The sequence below is a fragment of the Bactrocera tryoni genome, chromosome 5, assembly GCF_016617805.1.
Source record: "Bactrocera tryoni isolate S06 chromosome 5, CSIRO_BtryS06_freeze2, whole genome shotgun sequence".
NCBI classification, from domain to species: domain Eukaryota; kingdom Metazoa; phylum Arthropoda; class Insecta; order Diptera; family Tephritidae; genus Bactrocera; species Bactrocera tryoni.
This window is the reverse complement of record NC_052503.1, coordinates 36410187-36430876: the sequence shown is the minus strand read 5'-3', so window position 1 is coordinate 36430876 and position 20690 is coordinate 36410187.

Here is a 20690-nt window from a genome sequence, read left to right as displayed (position 1 = left end):
GGTGTAAGTCTTTCCAAGATGAAGTCGTATGTAGTAATCGTATGTGGTATATAGTATTTTACTATAGCGGCTAAAAGAGACTTGCATAGAAGCCATAGATAATGATATTAGAAACTTTGGCTGAAAGACTCATAAGAATAAAGGGGAATATAATGGCAAAAAGAATGAGAAAGCAAAGCTGATTTCGGCATTTATTTATTTATCTGTACTCAACTCGGTCAGTGATTGTTTTTATATCAGCTATTGTCAAGGGGAAGAATGACGTCATTTATCATGTTTGGATAACTAATTGAGGGGCAAAAGTACCTAGACAGTATTAGCTATTCATTATACCCGTTTTGAAGTTTTCTCTAAGTACTGAATCGAAATATGTTTAAACCCGCATGATTAAAAAAACATAAATGCCAACTAAGGAAAGTTTACGTTCAGGTAAAAAAGTAAAAGAATTTCGCGTGCTTCCCAATTTGGGGAAATGGAGGAAACATTAGCATTTAATTTTAAAAAAATATGTCCCACAAGGGAAGGGGTTTAAAAGCAAATAAAAAAGGATTTTGGTATCATGCCTGTAATTCACATTTTTAACTGAAAGAATAATAATAGGAATGATGCTCAAACTGAAAAAAGAAATAACACTTTCCATGTATAAATTGAAAGTTTCTATTACCAATATTTTCAAATTTCAAATCGCGGCATGCGGTGGATATACTGAATATAGATTTTTCGCAAAATTGTTAATAAACGCACCTTTACAGGTACATACTATTTAATATCTCAGATTTGCCTTTTGTTATCAAGTGAGCAAATATGGCTATAATCTTAATGTTCTGCTTCTTCTTTAATGGCGTAGAAACCGCTTACGCAGTTATAGACGAGTTAACAACAGCGCGCCAGTCACTATTCCTCTTCGCAACATGGCGCCAAGTAGAGATTCCAATCATTGCCAGGTCCTTCTCCTTTTGCTCCGCTTGAGTCGGCGGGTATTTTGTCGAATACTCTCAGAGCTGGAATGTTTTCTTCCATTCGGACAACATGACCTAGCCAGCGTAGCCGCTGTCTCTTAATTAGCTGAACTATTTCAATGTCATCTTAATTCTCTTAATTAGCTGAACTATTTCAATGTCATCGTATATCTCATACTGCTCATCATTTCATCGAGTGCGATATTCGCCATGGCCAACGTGCAGAAGACCATAAATCTTTCGCAGAATCTATTTCGTCTTGCCTTCGTTCACTATCGCTTTATTATCCAACCTTTAGAAAGCAAAACTAACGGCGAGGTATTTATGGCCAAATCTCATCGTCATACGCCAGCAGTTGTACACTCTTGTAGAAAATTGTACCATCTCGATTAAGTTCTACAGCTCGGGTTATTTTCTCCAGGAGTAGACTGAAGAAGTTGCACGATAGGGAGTCGCTTTCACACAATACGCTCGATAGAACCTTATATACGATGTTTAGGAGTTGGCGTCTTCGTCGGACCATATTCTACAAAGAAGATGATGCTTGCTCTTTATCTCTTCTTCGCCACCGTATTTAAATAGCTCAGCCGGCAATCCTTCGACCGCCGCCGCTTTGTTCCATTCCACTTTGGAAATATTTTCTGTATACTCTGGGCATCAGTCACTAGATCCCCTCTAGGGGTTCTACAAAAGCATATTCCGGTCTTGAAATAAAACATTTCAATTACTCCACGCTTTCGTCGCATAATGAATGTTGGTTTCCTTGGCATAAAGCTTTACCAACACTTCAAAATATTTCACCACCACTGACCTTCACAAATGAAATGTTCGAATACTACCAAACTACGCCCTTCCTTACTTACTGTGGCTTTCGATTTAAAAGAAAATTCAACAATGTATTATTTTTGTTTACCTTACAAAAATATTCTAAGACAATTTATGTAATTTTATTGACCAATTAAAAGCTTAATATGCTTTGTTTAGCTTTCACTTTTTAAACTTGTAAATTTCATAAATTTTCATTACTCCGTATAAAGTTTACTCAAAAGTATTTATAACCTTCCAGCAAAATGAATATTAATAATACAATAAAATTCTTTGAATAATTTCCCTGATTATTTAATTGGCTCATTTTCGTTGTCATAAGCTTTGCTTTTTCAGGGCAGACTCTGGCAGAACAATATTTTATTAATTTCCAGTTGTAAGCGTTCCTCATGGAAAACCGCAGTAAAATCGTAAACTTCGCTCAGCCACAGGACTTTTGCCGTAAACAAATCGTTCACCATTGGCGACTTGTCACCGAACAGTAAATATGTACTTTAAGTGGACTTCAAGCGGAAATCTTGTCCCTCTCTGCATACACGTGTTTCTATTCAGTTTTGCTCTCTTTTGTTTTGTTATACTGCTTGCTAAGCTTATGTTAAGAGGGAGTCTGTAGAGTTTTCAATTGCTTGCCAACAGCGTCAGTTTGGCTTACTGGCTCCTTATGTTACTTAAAAGTTTTTCCGCTTTTTGCAAAGTTTGACGCTCCAAGTTTCATTGCTCTTGGATACTTGTGTAATGTATTGACCAGTGAAGACCTGTAATAAAAATATAAATAAATATAAAATAATAATATTATTAATTTTTTTACCACTTTCTCAAGTTAATACAGAAACTAACTTCTCAATTTTTCTGTTATTTTAATACAGAACTCAATGAAATGATCAGAGTAATACGACAAGGCTAACTTTATCCACTGAAAAATTTCCCAAAATAATTTGTATATGAGAGTTTTTCATCTAAAGGGTGTCCCAAAATTAACGATATATTTACATTTACAGCCATTTATGCAGTAAAGTGTTGACAATCAAAAGGAAAGTCGACAGCTGACAATTTGTGCCAAATAAAAATGGAGTGTTAGACGTTATAGCAAAGTGTCTTCATTCTTCTTCTTAATTGGCGTAGAAACCGCTTAAGCGATTATAGCCGAGTTAACAACAGCGCGCCAGTCGTTTATTCTTTTCGCTACGTGGCGCCAATTGGATATTCCAAGCGAGGCCAGGTCCTTCTCCCCTTGGTCCTTCCAACGGAGTGGAGGTCTTCCTCTTCCTCTGCTTCCCCCGGCGGGTACTGCGTCGAATATTTTCAGAGCTGGAGTGTTTTCGTCCATCCGGACAACATGACCTAGCCAGCGTAGCCGCTGTCTTTTAATTCGCTGAACTATGTCGATGTCGTCGTATATCTCGTACAGCTCATCGTTCCATCGAATGCGGTATTCGCCGTGGCTAAGGCGCAAAGGACCATAAATCTTTCGCAGAACTTTTCTCTCGAAAACTCGCAACGTCGACTCATCTGTTGTTGACATCGTCCAAGACTCTGCACCATACAGCAGGACGGGAATTATGAGTGACTTATAGAGTTTGGTTTTTGTTTGTCGAGAGAGGACTTTGCTTCTCAATTGCCTACTCAGTCCGAAGTAGCACCTGTTGGCAAGAGTTATCCTGCGTTGGATTTCTAGGCTGACATTGTTGGTGGTGCTTACGCTGGTTCCAAGATAGACGAAATTATCTACGACTTCAAAGTTATGACTGTCAACATTGACATGAGAGCCAAGTCGCGAATGCGACGACTGTTTGTTTGATGACAGGAGATATTTCGTCTTGCCCTCGTTCACTGCCAGACCCATTTTCTGTGCTTCCTTGTCCAGCCTGGAGAAAGCAGAACTAACGGCGCGGGTGTTGAGGCCGATGATATCAATATCATCGGCATACGCCAACAGCTGTACACTCTTATAGAAGATGGTACCTTCTCTATTTAGTTCTGCGGCTCGAACTATTTTCTCCAAAAGCAGGTTGAAAAAGTCGCACGATAGGGAATCGCCTTGTCTGAAACCTCGTTTGGTATCGAACGGCTCGGAGAGGTCCTTCCCGATCCTGACGGAGCTTTTAGTGTTACTCAACGTCAGTTTCTCTCATCCGAGGCTGGTTGTAGCTCTTCACTGGGGGTGTTTTTTACGTGGCGGGTCCCAAACCCAGCGCACAACCCTTGTAGGGAGCGAAGTGTCCGAAGTGAAGTGTCTTCATTACTAAACAATATTTCAAAAACCATAAAAACTGGTCGGAATGGGTCGAAAATTTAAATCTCACGTTTACTTTAGGACACCCCGTAATAATTAAAGTTTTAATGGAATAAAAAGGAGTTGAGTAATTACCAATTTTTAGATTAGACTTTTCACATATTGCTCTAAAAGTCATACATCAAGGGGCAATATCGGATAACTATGAGGTAAATGCCGGTAATACAGACATGGTGATCTTTGCGAGAAGGTACAAAACCACGTCAGCAAAACTCGAAAATCAACGGGGAGAAGTAACTACAAAGGATGATACCTGAACCAAATACCTTTTGGCACGAAAGTGACATGTAAACTCAATATGGAAGGGAGGGTGAGGAAGGCCAGTGGTACTAACTATATATATATATATATATTGTGCAGAGCTAACTCCTCGACGACCTTTCCAGCTGCAATAATATATACGTCGATATCCAGACGACAATAAAGGCAATAACCTCACATCGCATTACTTCAGAAAATGTTCGTAGAATCAGGGGGGCAGTAAATGTAGCGGCTGCATATATTCTGAGTTCCACGGCACAAAAGAGTTCCGAGAAACCAAATAGCTGATGAGATTTCCATCATCATGTCATCCGTCTGGCTACCGAATCAAAACAGGAAGTACATAGAACCTGCCGATCCAAACGAGGTGAGATCTCCAAAAATACAGCCCTTGGTCGGATAAAGTCCGGGTCAGTTCCTGTAACGTAGAACCAGCTGATGTGACATATTAAACATAGCACAGCGATTCTCCGCATGACACTAACCACTTCTTCCATGCCCTGCTAATCCCACACATCTGACACCCCTCTCCTTATGGTCCGACCCCGTCGAAACAGCACGTTTCCTGGCCCTACCGTTGGATGACCTGGATGACAACTTATCTAATCTTTAACATCCCAACGCGGATTAGGTACTCGTTACAACAACAACAGGAAATAAAACCAATATATAGTACATGCAATGGAATTTCCGAAAGTGTTGACATTCGGATCATAGTAAGTAGAATGCCTTGAGCAGTATAGCAGTATAGCCAAGATCATGTAGAAGAGTCCCGTAAGAAACCTCGCATGCTTTTTACTTAAATTGTCATCATTATTACTAAGAATTAGAAAGTTTTCGAGCCTGTTTGGCGTCACAAAGACCAAATGGCGGCATTTTGGGCAGTTAAGATTCATGGATATTTTATGGAGATTAAAAATTATTTTTGGTAAAAGGTTAGCCATAAGCAATCAGATCCAGATATCCAGTATCTGGAGCTTGATAAGTCATGATCACATTTCGACCATTATGTACTAAGTTGTTTACCGAGGGTTCTACGTAGAGAGAAAAAGGCACCAATGATGCATTGTTTGACATTTCCTACAACTAAGATACGGAATTTAACGAGCGGATACTCGGAGTGTACTTATAGAGCGACCCAGTTCGGTCACATATTGGTTCCAGTTTGTTTTGGATCTATTCATGTGCATCGGCTGCTCTAGGCCTCCGATATTTACTTTGAAGTCGATGTAATTATGTACTAAAGGGACTAGCCAAACCGACTTCCTTTCCACGCTTATTTATTAAGGTGAGGTATTACTTACATTTAAGGTTCGTAGGTCCTTAGAGTAAATACAATTGATGTGGATGTCAACAAATGGCACTAAAGCTTATATACGAGGTGTGTTCAAAAAGTATCGCGACAGTTTGCTGACAGTTTTCTTCGATTGCAGGGGCGTGGTGCATCATGAGTTCTTGCCACAGGGATGACCAATAAGGAATATTACCTGCAAGTTATGCACAATTTGTGCGAAGCAATCCGCCAGAATTTGTGGAAGAACAAAAATTGGTATTTATTTACGATAACGCTCCTGCTCACACATCGTTGCTTGTGCGCGACTTTTTGGCCAAAAACAACACACTAATGATGCCGCAGCCACCGTATTCCCCAGATCTGGCTCCCTGTGACTTTTTCTTGTTCCCTAAACTGAAGAGGCCCATGAAAGGACGACGTTACGCTTCTCTTGACGAGATAAAGACGGCATCGAAGGAGGAGCTGAAGAAGATAAAAAAAAATGATTTTTTGAAGTGCTTCGAAGATTGGAAAACCCGTTGACACAAGTGTATAATATCTCATGGGGATTACTTTGAAGGGAACAAAATAGATATTCATGAGTATATAAATAATTTTTGAAAAAACATAAAATTCGCAATACTTTTTGAACACACCTCGTATAACTATATATATATAAATTTATATTTATCTTGACTAGACTACAAACAACTGTTCGGTGAACAAAATTATTACACTCTGTAGCAACGAGCTGCGAGAGTATAATAAATGGATCTTGAGCACAGTCGTGTATTAAATGATCTCACATACATATGTATATACCTATAACCGTATACGGCCGGAAGTAGTCTGAAAATCCTTCCGATTTAAATGACAAGACTTAAAATAAGGTGACATCACATGTGTATTAGTAAGAGATGAATGTAAACCAATGACACTGAAACTTATATCTCCACTAAAATATCTATAATATATACATGTACTATATACATATGTACATGTGTACATTTGCACATACATTCGAAAAAATGTTGAATCGAATTAGTTGACCTTTCTGAAAGTCATGTGGTTAACTTTCTCATCGCAATAACCAGAGGTTTGCGCAAATGTGGTTTTGGTCACCGGCATTATTTTTGAAGCAATCTCGACCGATGATTCCACCGGTCCACAAACCACACCAAAGCGTTGATTTTTCTAGATTAAATGGCAGCTCTTGAATCTCTTCAGATTGCTCTTCGTCCCAAATGCGGCAATTTATCTTCTTTACATACACATTGAGCCAAAAAAGTCGAATCTTCTTAGAACTTTTTAAGAGCCCGTAGAGTGAAGTAATGTCGCCTTCAATTTAAGAAAGAGCATGGCACATCTGTATGGATTGTCCGTTATAATAAAGTAGATACTCTTATTTTACATTTTTATGTTGAAACTAATATTTTAGGTGAAAATTATAGAAAAAATATTTGATGTGAAATAATCACAACACCAGCAGTATATAAATTGTAATCCTCCAACCCTGACTAACATTTCAAACACGGCACTTTACTTCAAGAGCCTATTGTTATGCCACAAAGTGGCGGCTGGCATAATTTCCAATTGAATGCGGTTGAAATAAATATCGGTGAGCTCAAGCTCAATATTACACTCGTAAAAACCTTCACGCACACACATAAAAACTCAATAAATATACGGTAAATCTCTCCACTAATGCACACAAACACACCTGACTGGAGGAAGCTGCCGACTGGTCATGTAATGTCCTTCAGTCGCAACCATCGCACACCGCAAAGCGAGGAGGGAGTGATACTAGGAGTATTGGCATTGACAGTAGACACTTCAACGCCATAGTAAGGCCAGAGGCATATAATCACACCTCGAGGTGAGCATAGTAGGTGACACCTGCACTTATCGTTCATTTTCACAATGAAAATAAGCTTTCAGAATTGTTCTTTGCACCCCTCTCAGTTAGCGTTATATAAGTCGGCTTAATTAATCGTCATAAAGTTTTATTACTTCAAAGTGTGGCAGTGTTTGGATTGTGACTAGCGAAAGCTGCTTGTAGCCGCTCATTTCTTTCTCCCTATATTAACAAAGGAAATGTATGGGCACAACTGCAATTGTAGTCCTATTATATAGGATTGAGTATTGTTTGCCGTTAGCTTATGGTTGGCTGCAGGATGTAGTATCGTGTGCAAAGGCACCGTTATCGAATGTTTGCCTTGTGGTTTTCAATATGCTGGTTGAAATTGGTTTAGCATGTGTGGCATATGTACATATGTGCAACATATGGAGGTCGTGTGCATAGATATGGAACTGTTTGATACTGATAATAACTCGTGCGATGGCGAATGGACTTATTCTGATATTCTTTTATGCTCTGCTCCACAGCAGCATTTGTCTCTAAGGATCCCATTATTCACTAGAGTAAACATGATAGGAGAAACTGATTTATGTTAATTGGAATTACCTGATCTGCCAAGCGCGAATTGCACCCAAAGCTGAGCAGTCGCGAGGATTACTAAATATCATCCTCATCTCATGCTCGACATATTGTCCATCGTATTTAACCTAGTTCTAGAGGTAATATTTGATGAATTTATTGAGAAGAATGGGACTTTTTATCAACTCTATCAACTACTTAATCAAAAGCGAGCTTAAACTATTTTATAGTTTTTAGAATACTGACTACGGATTCATCCAACCACCAATCCGATTTTTCGATATCCTCACTCAATATAAATAAGTTTAAGCGAAACTTACGTTTATGTCAAAAAGATTCTGTAATTTTTTTGATTAGAGCATGATAACTAAAATCTATGCATTCGAAAAGATAGTATTTCAGCGCACATGATTCTCCGAGCATGATTTGCATGGCGCCGATTCCACGTTACCAATTTTCCGAAGCTGGGACCTTAAGAGTAGGTGCTTTGAGATGACTCCTGCAATGGTACTAAGTCCCACTATGCCTAGAAGTAGCAGCTTTGTGGTCTGTCCACCGTCAACACTGCCCCAAAGTAACTTTGTGGTATGCCCGGTGTTGGTAAATTTCCAGGACATGGGTGTTCCTCTAGGGTTCATTGCTTCAAACAACCTTTAAAGGAGCTTAATGGTCTAGAGCAGCTTAGGTGAGTTCTGTTTCTAGCTGCCCCCGACGAGGCCAATTCAATTGCCTTTTCGTTTCTCTCTATTTCAATATGACCGGATGTACAGGTTATATTTACTAAATATAGTCGATGAATATGTATATAGATTTCATTGTTGAAACTGTTTATCACAAGCCAGCGGTTCATTCTTCTCATCTATACATAATTATAATACGCCCAATATGGAATAATTATACCCTGAACAGGGTATATTAAGTTTGCCACGAAGTTTGTAACATCCAGAAGGAAGCGTCGGTGACCCTATAAAGTATATATATAAATGATCGGTATGTTAAGCTGAGTCGATTTTGCCATGTACGTCTGTCTATCTGTCTGTCCGTCTGTCTGTCTGTCTGGATATATACGAGCTAGTCCCTCAGTTTTTAAGATATCGTTTTGAAATTTTGCAACGTCATTTTCTCTTCAAGAAGCTGCTCATTTGTCGGAACTGCCGATATCGGATCACTATACCATATAGCTGTTATACAAACTGAACGATCGGAATCAAGTTCTTGTATGGAAAGCTTTCACATTTGACAATGTATGTAAGTATATTCACAAAAGTTAGCACAGTTTCTTTTTTAGGGCAACAATGCAATCTCCGAAGAAATTGTTCAGATCGCCTTACTATAGCTTATAGCTTCCATATAAACTGAACACATATGTATGTAGTTACTAAAAGAAATACACCTGTGAAGGGTATATTAGCTTCGGTGCAGCCGAATTTAACGTTTTTTCTCGCTTTCTTCTAAAACTGAGCGCAAGTGATTCTTACTTCCTTTTAGACCCCATATACGACATACATAGACTTCCGTTTTTCCTTTTAGCGAACGCTCTTTTTTAACTTACATCTAAGAAGTGCTTAAGACTACATTTGTTGAATCATTGCCGCATAAATTTCACTCTGCCCTTACTTTCTGATTCACTCTCCTCATGTAAATATTCTTAACCTTTTATGGTATAAAAAATTTAATTGTCAGAAACTATTTTAATATTGCTTAAAAATAAACGACGTATTTCTTATATTTTCTAGAATTCTTGTTTGGCGCTAAAATATGCTTTTAGAATTAGTTCGAGAATTGAGGCATCACTTGATCTAATTATTGCTGATAGTGGCTTTGCTAACAGTTGATTTTTATTTATAAACTTTTTGTTTTTTAACTGTTATGAACCTTGAATTGTTGTTTTTTATTACAAATGTTCCTTACAGATTTATAGCTTCATTGCCAATTTCTAAAGATACGTGATAGCTGTTAACAAGCAGTAGGCAGTAGTTATTTCTTCTACAGTGGTATGTTTTGCAATGAGGCCATACTATCTTCGGAGTAGATTTTTTAGGCAGCTGCTACCTGAATTGTATTCAGTTTGGCTCGCCACTTCATAATGAAGAGGCTCGACAATAGTGATGGCCAATATACAGTGATGTACGAAACTTCTATACTGTGGGCAAAAAATAGTTTATAATTATTTAAAATTAATGCGAAAACCCATTCTTCGAAATTTTTTTTCTAAGTTTGTATGACTGTCCGTGACATCTATGCCAAATGTCACATAAAAATAATCATTAGTGTTTAGTATATGCTTATTTTTCTGAAATACATAAAGTGCATTCGTCGAATTTTGCGATAAGTAGAATTATTCAACAAAGAATTTCCATTAAATTTTGTGGCCGGAATCAAATTTCTGGTTCCCAAACGTTCAGAGTATTGAAAAGGCCTTCGGTGATAATTGTTTTTTGCAAATAAATGTTTTTGGTTGGTACAAATTATTCAAAGAGGGTCGAAACACTTCCAGGACGGTCATCAACAACAACTGATGATCAACACGTCAATAAAATAAAGGAATTGTTACTTGAGAATCGACTATTAACAGTCAGAGATCTTACTGGCTTCTTTGAAATATCGGTAGGTGCAGTGAAAACCATTTTGAAATATTATTTAGGCCAAAGAAAAGTGAAATCATGATTGGTTCCGAAATCACTCAATTTTTTCGAAAAACAGCGTCGCAATAACGTCTGTGAAACAATGAAATGCGATTACCAGGATGTCATAAAATATATTATTACTGGCGATAAATTTTACATCTATGCTTGCTATGAATTGGCCGAATATCGTGACAAAGGTGAGCCAAAGCTGAAAAAATCACGTCAATAATCAAGTTTAAGTTGACAGTTTTTTCTATTATCGAGTTGTACTGCTCTCCGATTTCCTACAAGGAATTTTATTTGAGTGCTATGCGTCGTTTGTGTAAAGCTATTCGTAAAACGAGGCCGGAATTATTGGCCTACAACTCTTGATTTTTGCGCCATGATAATGCTCCGTCGCATACTGCAATGATTCTTTGTGAGGTTTTCGCCTATTTTCAACTAATACATTTGCCGCAACTACCGTATTCGCCTGATTTAGCTGCGTGCTGCTTCTGGCTAATCAGTGAACTCAAACGACCGCTCTGAAGAAACCACATTGCGTCAATTGAAGACATTAAACATGAACGCTAAGCGCATTGAAGCCTATACCGGAAATTAATTTTAACAACTGTTTCGAGTATTGGAAAAACCGTTGGCACAAGTGTGTTGGGGCCAAGGGAAATTACTTTGAAGGGGACGACAAGGATTTTGACAGAGTCTTACTATTTTTTGCTCTTAGTAGTAGTTCGAACCTGCCTAGTCGGCGCCATTTTGCAAATGATTATTTTGCTAACCTCAATAACAATAGATTTGATAGTTGGTTAGCAATAGCTATTAGAAAAACCACAGAAATTATGAGGGTTAATGCTTTGCAGAAACCGAGGGAGGTCGTGGACTCTTCAGATATTTCTGACAAAACTGAAAACTCATTTAGTATTTCGACTGATCATCTGACTGATTAATCCAAAAAAATTGGAAGATAAACAAAAACAATTTGTTGGATTTGCGTATATACAGACAGACGAACAGACGGACATGACTAAATCGAATTAGCTCAGCATGCCATTACCGTTTTCGTATATATTTTATACTATGATGTCTCCGACTTTTCCTTCACCTTACAATTTTCTTCTCAACTTAGAGGGGTCACAGTGATGTAAAACCATGACTGACAAAAATAAAATTGTTTCCTTCCTAACACTCGCACATTTGTTCGTTGGCGCTTTGCCATTTCGTTTTTTATTTTTTGCGCTTTTTTAGATTTTCGTATAAAGCTTTCCGATGTTATTCGCTTTACACACACTTCACAAACGAACCGTGGCTGCCGAAGTGCGGAAAACAACTGATGGGAAATATAAATTCTGACTTCCTCAACAGCCGGCATTTAGCTACAAACGTTTATGCATTCTCTTCTATAATTAGAGCGCGGCGCTACCAATATGTGGCTTTGAGTGGAGAGAGCGAGCATGAGAGGGTTTCGAACAAGAATTAATGTTCGAATGAAATATTTCCGTTTATGGCATGTGGTTATAGTTGTAATACTTATTATAAAGCTCTGCGTATTGCAGTTGCAAAAAAATAATATATGAAAAAGTGAGACTCTAATACCAAATTTTCCGTTCAACAAAAAGATCGGAGAGGTTTTTTCTTAAAAAAACATTGTTTTGGAAGTTACATGTACATAGTACACCATGTCGTATGAGTAACACAATGAATAAGTCACTCACATGAGTGCTCCGGTCATTTCACATACAATTTTAACTACGTATAACTTTTTAAAGTAGTTTACCTTTATAATCCGACTAGTTTCCGAGGTTTCCTTCTAGACATATTAAGTTTGGCAAGAAGTTTGAACCATCTAGAAGAAAACATCGGAGACCCATCCGTATACACATAAACGATCAGCGTATCGTATGTATATACAAGAACTAGTCCTCAGTTGTGCGCGTTCTATCTATCCAAGAAGCTACTCATTTGTCAGAACACCGACATGTGACCACTACAACTATAACATAAAGCAGACATACGAACTGACCAATCAGTATCAAGTTTTTGTATGGCATTAGTGTAGTGTACAAAGGTGTATGGCAGAATAAACCGCATTCAATATGGAATGAATAGAATATAGAGAATATTTCTCAAAATCTTCGTTGATAGCGTCCATGATGGGAAATTTCACGTCAGTTAAAGCGACTTAGTCAACCTCCTTAGTCGAGTTTATTAACGAAAGCACTTGAATGAAAAAGTGATCGGGTGTGTCTGTTATATTTTTGTAGCTAGTAAATCTTCTATGGTATATGACATAGATATTTTTAATATTTGTGAAAATATTAATTCAAATTATTCCGGTCGCTACAGCGTTTCTTGTAGAAAAGAAATAGAGTGGGAAACATAGCGACTCCAATCTTTAAACACGTTTTTTCTCTCGTTTTCAAAACGGTTTCCACTCTCAAAGGAAAAGTTTTGAAGATATCTAGTTCCAATTTGGAGAGAATATTTTTAACGTAATTCACTATCGCGCAATGGAATTATTATTCTTTGAAATCTTCCTATTTTTTTAAGTAAAACTGTCGAAAAAAGGGGAAAATTGGATACCTTTTTGTTCAAACCGCCGCCATTTTGTCATATTTCAAAAGAAAAACAAAGCATTCTTAGCGCGATAGGGACTTTCCTACAGATTAATAATCTTCTTGATATTTTTGTTTTAAACCAAAATTACGGCCGCAATCGTGGACATCATGCAGGACCTTTTTTACTTGTCATTTCAACAACTTATTTAACTACTAAATACGTATATATGTATGTACACCCAATAAATAAACATAAAAAATCATTTTGTATTCTTCAGGAATGTATTTATTTACAAAAAACTTGATCTGATCAGTGATTTTCGGAGGGTCACACGATTCCTTAATGTAAATGTTATCTCTTTTGCTTCTTCGTCTTTACTGACGTAGACACCGCCTGCGCGATTATAGCTGAGTTAAGAAAAGCCCGCCAGTAGTTTTTTCTTTTCGCTATTTGGCGCCATTTCGAGATACCTGGTGCAGCAAGGTCCTTCTCCACCTGATCTCTCCAACGGATTGGAAATCTTCCTCTTTCTCTGCTTTCACCGATAGGTACTGAATCGAAAATCTTGAAAACGGGAGTGTTCTCTTCCATTCGGACAACATGATCTAGCCAGCGCAGCCGTTGTCTCTTGATTCGCTCAACTATATCAATGTCGCCGTATCCTCGTACAGCTCATCATCCATCGACTGCAGTTCTCGCCATTGCCAATGCGTAAAGGACCATAAATCTTTCGCAAAACCTTTCTCTCGAACACTCCTTAGGCCGACACATCACATCATGTAATGGTCCATGCTTCCTCACCACATAGCAGAACGAGAGTGATGATGGACTTGTAAAGTTTGGTATTTGTTCGTCGAGAGAGGACTTTATTTTTCAATTGCCTAATCAGTCCAAAGTAGCACCTGTTGGCAAAAGCGATTCTGCTGTGGATTTCAAGGCTGATATTAATGCTGGTTCCTAGTTAGATGAAATTATTTACGACTTCAAGTAATGACTGTCAACAGTAGCTTGCGAGCCAAGTCGAGATTATGGTGACCGTTTGTTTGATGACAAGAGATATTGAGCCTTTCTTCGTTTGCGCAGTTTCCATTACGGCGATAATCTCTCATACATGCACATTTCGTACTTTCCTCTTGTCACTTTCGTTTCCTTTTTTTCTGTTATCAGCCTTTGTTGTCACTTTAAGCTGACACACTCCGTTTTTTTAGTGTTTGGGCGCATTATCATGTAGCGCATTGGCATGAAAAATAGCTAAACACATTTTTTTTTAATTTTACCTGTCAGTTGCACCTTTACTTGGCATTTCTGTAAATACTTAAGCGAGAAAGCAACTTTTTCATTGTCAATGACTTATTACTTCATGCAATATTAAAAACTTTTTGACAAGGGCTTGTTGTGTTAGAGAATGTTTTCTTTAATAAACTCGTTTAAAACTTCTCAAAAGTCCGCTGTTAAAGGGTTTAGCATTGGGTTAAAAAATATTTCCTTGTCTATAAATAACGTTTGTGTGGACAAATTTACAACAATTGCAGTGTTTTTTAAACAGTCAAGTTCAATGAAGTGCTTGTGAAAGTTGAGGTTAGCGTAAGACGTAACGTACTAGCCGCAGTTTTAAGGTTGAATAGATAGGTTTAGGTATTCGATTTTGTAAAATATGCTTGGGGGTAGTATGTGTATGCTTACTTTTAATGTAAAATGCGCCTAAGCACATAGAATAGAAAGAAACAGCTCACATTATCTTAACTTACGGCATACTCTTTGACCAGTTTACAAAATATAGCAATAGCAGAGTGAAGTACGAGTTAGAAAAAGAACGACATCAGGAAAATTCACATTAAATAAATATTATTGTGGCAGTTGTGATTGAGAATATTTAGTACAAAAGGTGCTTTAATATCAGGTTAATTTGCAATATAATGCTTTCACGGTATTTTCTCTTAGACATCATGAAATCATGCTTTTTTACTGATATAGATCTAGTGCTGATCCAAGTAGAGGTATTTTTTTCAATAGCCATTTTTTGACAAATCTCGCGTAAGTCATGTCAAACTGTCATATTATTTTTGTTCCATATTTTCTGCCATTTTATCATGGAAAGACTAACGCCCGAACAACGTTTACAAATCGTCCAACTTTATGACGAAAATTCGCTCAACTTATGGTCAACTTAAACAGCTTGTGCAAGAACTGAAACTACTCGACCTTCTCAAACGACATTGCTTCGCTTTATTGCCTCTTAAAAAGATCCGACGTTTTCGTGCCAAATTTTGTTCAGCGATGAAAAGCAACCTGAAAATATTCAAGAGCTGCCATTTTATCCAGAAAAAACAAGGGTTTCGTGTTGTGAGTTTTGACACTGGTTTCTATAGAGCCCTCTCGTGTCATCTGATGTGAAAATTTACTTTCTCTACTTTTTACTACTTTTTTCTATGAATCGAATAGCAATATCGTGATATCATGAGGACTAAGCGAACAAATCTTTGCAATTTTCACTTCAGAAACAGAAGGAGTTGACACACAACAACTGCACTTAATATGCGTGACTGGCAGAAGTTTATTGCTGGCATGCCACGATATGTCAGAACGTCTTTACGGTATTTGCAAGGCTTTAATACTTATTCAAATTGGTTTGTAAGCGCCTGTAGTTACTTCTCAATAAAATTTATTTATTTGTTCATTATTTAAAGTGAGAGTGTTCAACTGGTATTGAAAGTATGGTACTGGAGGGGCAAAAATATTATATTACTTAGCCACGGCCAACATTTGAAAAAGATATTCTTCAAAAAATAAATGGCAAAGAATGATAATAAATATTCCCAATAAAATTTGAAGCTTCTGTGTTTTTTCTTCAGAAAAGTAGGGAGCCTCGAAATGGATCACCTTTTGAAATTTATTGACTTAGAAAACTCTTATATTTTGATCACAATAAAAAGTAACTTACCTAGAATATAAATTTCCACTTGGAATATTTGCATATATGTGTATATGATTCAAAAAATGGCAGAAAATTATGTAATGAGTTATTCCTAACCTGAGAGCATATGTAAATACTTCATACCAAATTGTAATAACAGAATATTACTCATACGCCCGGTTGTCTCAATTTTACTAGGAAAGTATAGAGGATTTATAAGTTGTATAATTATTAGCCGAATTTGAAATAAAATGCAAATTTATCAATGAAAATATATTTGCTGTTTCTTCAGCTCTCTCGGTCGAAGATTTTTTGTAGGAGGTGATTACAACTTCGACAGCACGAAAAGGAGCTGCCTTTATGCCGCGATGTCTGAATTTGGTATCCCCGCAAAACTAATACGGCTGTGTAAGCTGACGTTGAGCAACACGAAAAGCTCCGTCAGAATCGGGAAGGACCTCTCCGAGCCGTTCGATACCAAACGAGGTTTCAGACAAGGCGACTCCCTATCGTGCGACTTCTTCAACCTGCTTCTGGAGAAAATAGTTCGAGCTGCAGAACGAAATAGAGAAGGTACCATCTTCTATAAGAGTACAGTTGCTGGCGTATGCCGATGATAATGATAAGCTACATTCACTGCTTTTGGTTGTAGTGGTAGCAACAATGACACTGCAATATTATAATTTCTTGATATACCCTGTCAACTATCTCTACCAATGAAACATACTACGCCCGCCGAAATACCTTCTGAAATCGAGAAACTGAACAACAAAAAATCTCCAGGATATGACAAAATTGATGTCAGAGTAGCTATGTGCTTACCTAAAAAACGAATTATGTTTCTTACACTTATCTATAATTCAATATTAAGGCTGAACCAATTCCCTACGCTGTGAAAGTATGCAGAAATTGTGATGGTACTCAAACCAGGTAAAGCCGAGAATGAAATCACTTCAATAGACCAATCAGTTTGTTATCTTTATTCTCTAAAATATTTTAAAAAATATTTTTGCGTAGAATATTGCCACTACTAAAGGTGAATAAGGTAATACCTGAACATTAATTTGGGTTTCGCCGTTATCACGGTACAAGCGAACAATGTCACCGTGTAGTTGACTACATTACTGACACTTTGGAACATAAAGAATACTGTTCAGCAGCATTTTTGGACATTCAGCAAGCATTTAATAAAGTTTGGCATTATGGTCTACTATATAAATTAAAAAACATATTCTCCTCTCAGATGTATCTAATTCTTAAGTCTTATTTTATGTAAAAATAAATGACGAAACGCCTGACATAAGATTCATAAACGCTGGAGTAGCACAGGGTAGTGTGCTCGGTCCTGTACTTTACACCATTTTTACCTCGGACATACCTGAAACTGAAATGACACTGCTCTATTGTCGTCAAGCCAGTCTCCTGTTGAAGCAACTAATATGGTGCAAGAAGCATTGAATAAGGCGAAGCAGCTTTGGGGCACTGCTAGTAATTCAAATATTGAAATTTTACAAAGATTTCAGTCAAAAACGTTAAGACTAATTACAAGCGCCCCTTGGTTTATAACAATATAACAGATTATGATTTTCTTATCTCATTTGCTTATTATTTTTATTAATAGATTGCAAATAAAACATATTTAAAACAAAAAAAAAGTATAACTTCAGTGTAGGCGGAGTTAATGTTTTTTATTGTTATGTAACAGTTTGAAGCTAATAATGATTATTGTTTGACCTAGACACTTATGAATATAAGCAAATTGAAAAGTGCAGCGCTAGTTTTGAAGAGACAATTGGTTAAAGATGTTCGCCAAACAAATTTTTGAATATGGAATTCACTATAGCAAGTGGCCACTTCCGATAGAAATAATCGTTAAATATAGTTTTATAAATACGAAAATTCGAAATGACCATATGTTAGTAAACATAGCCTGTAGTCTTCTAACTTGATTTATAAAGTACGACCGTCTACCCAAAACCCTAAAAAGGTGGAAAGAGGACTACAACTCTTCAAGCCTCCGAGTACAGGATACTTACTTTGACACGCGAAGACCGTGAAGAGTCGATTCGGCGCCGTTCGCGTCAATGTGGATTAACGTATAGAACTACTTAGTGCGTTTTACGTCGAGATCTTGTGTCAGAACTTAAGAAAATTATTTTTAATACTTGCCGATGCTAACATTATACTCTCGCAACAAAGTTGCTAAGGAGAGTATTATAGTTTTGTTCACATAACGGTTGTTTGTAAATCCTAAAACTAAAAGAGTCAGATATAGGGTTATATATACCAAAGTGACTCAGGGTGACGAGTAGAGTCGAAATCCGGATGTCTGTCTGTCCGTCCGTCCGTCTGTCCGTCCGTCCGTTCAAGCTGTAACTGGAGTAAAAATTGAGATATCATGATGAAACTTGGTACACGTATTCCTTGGCTCCATAAGAAGGTTAAGTTCGAAGATGGGCAAAATCGGCCCACTGTCACGCCCACAAAATGGCGGAAACCGAAAACCTATAAAGTGTCATAACTAAGCCATAAATAAAGATATTAAAGTGAAATTTGACACAAAGGATCGCATTAGGGAGGGGCATATTTGGACGTAATTTTTTTGGAAAAGTTGGCGTGTCCCCGCCCCCTACTAAGTTTTTTGTACATATCTCGGAAACTACTATAGCTATGTCAACCAAACTCTACAGAGTCGTTTTTTTCAGACATTTCCATATACAGTTCAAAAATGGAAGAAATCGGATAATAACCACGCCCACCTCCCATACAAAGGTTATGTTGAAAATCACTAAAAGTGCGTTAACCGACTAACAAAAAACGCCAGAAACACTACACACCGATGAAATCGATATCATTGGCTTTAACAACCGCGCCGTTAGTTCGGCTTTCGCCAGACTGAATAACGAAGTTAAGAGTATGGATCGGGTTGTGAACGAGGACAAGATGAAATGTCTCCTGTCATCAAACAAACAGTCATCACATTCGAACTTGGCTCGCACGATACTGTTAACAGTTATAACTTTGAAGTCATATATAATTTTTTGTATTGGCCTTTAAATCCAACAGATGTCTTTGGACTGAGTAGGCAATTGAAAAGTTAAATCTCCTCCCGACTATATGATTCGGATGCATAGGCATTGACATCATCTGACGAGTCAGCCTTAATAGCAACGGCGATTACCGCGTCGATGGAACGATAAGCTGTACGGAAGAGGAAGACCTCCACTCCGTTGGAGAGGTCAGGTGGAGAAAGACTTGGCTGCATTGAATTGGTGCCAAATAGCGAAAAGAAGGAAAGACTGGCGCGTTGTTGTTAACTCGGCTATAACCGCGTAAGCGATGTCTACGCCAGTAAAAAATAAGAAGAAATTGGGGAGAAAGATGTCCTTTGCTTGAGATGCTGGCTAGCTGGAGTTCGGCCTGAAAATTTTATCAGGAGTTAAGGCAGCAAACAAATGGTTTCAAGTCCTGGGCCGACCTCTATAAAGACAGGAAACAAAACCTTATAACAGACACACTGAGTACACTCGAACACTCCTTGACGAGGTGAAAATAGCTCTAAAGTGGCTTACGAAAAACAACAAAGCCCCAAAAGGTGGATTACCGTCTGAGCTATTTAAAGCATGTCCAATGATTGGAATACGAGTGTACTTTGCTCTATTCACGAGAAGGGAGATTGTTGTTGTTGTTGTTCTAACGGTTATCACTCTCAGCTTATTATCTAGGTTTTCGTCGACGTCATCTAGCGGGAGGCCCAGGAATCGTGCTGTTTCGACGGGGTCCGACCAAAGGGAAATGGGTGTTAAATGAGGGGGGTTGGCGAGACATGTAAAGAGGTGGCCAGTGTCATGCGAAGACTCATTCCATGCAGAGCATATGTTGGATATGTCGGGGTCTATTCTGGACAAGTAGGAGTTTAACCTGCTACAGTATCCAGAACGAAGCTCTGAGAAGGGAGATTACAGTCTGCGCCAACTATCGCGGAATCAATCTGCTTAATATCGCGTATAAAGCTAATTCTAAGCTTATTGTAAAACAACTGATTTTACCTTGTCAGTGTGTCTTTTTAGACCTGGCAAATTCACCATATAACAGATTTTCACAATACGTTAAATCTTTGAGAAGACTCTTGACAAACAGATCGACACTCATGACTTTTTGGCAATTTTAAAGCCGCTTTTCGAACTGTCAGCGCAGCCTTTTCAAACGTAGAAAGAGAAGCGAAACAATACGTCAAATCTTTGAGAAAACTCTTGACAAAAAGATCGACCTCCGTCACCTCTTTATCAATTTTAAAGCTGCTTCTCGAGCCGTCAGCGCAGCCTTTTCAAGCGTAGAAAAAGAAATAGGTTGGTCTTGTGGGGAACGAGAGCAAGATAAAGTTCCTGGAGACCACATACAAATATCCCTAACTAATCTAACCTTGGAGATCAAGCGTAGAATAACTCTTGTCAAGAGGTGCTACTTTGGAATCGGTAGCCAATTAAGAAGCAGCTTCTCTCGACGAACAAATTTTACGTTCTATAAATCTCTCATTATTCCCGTCGT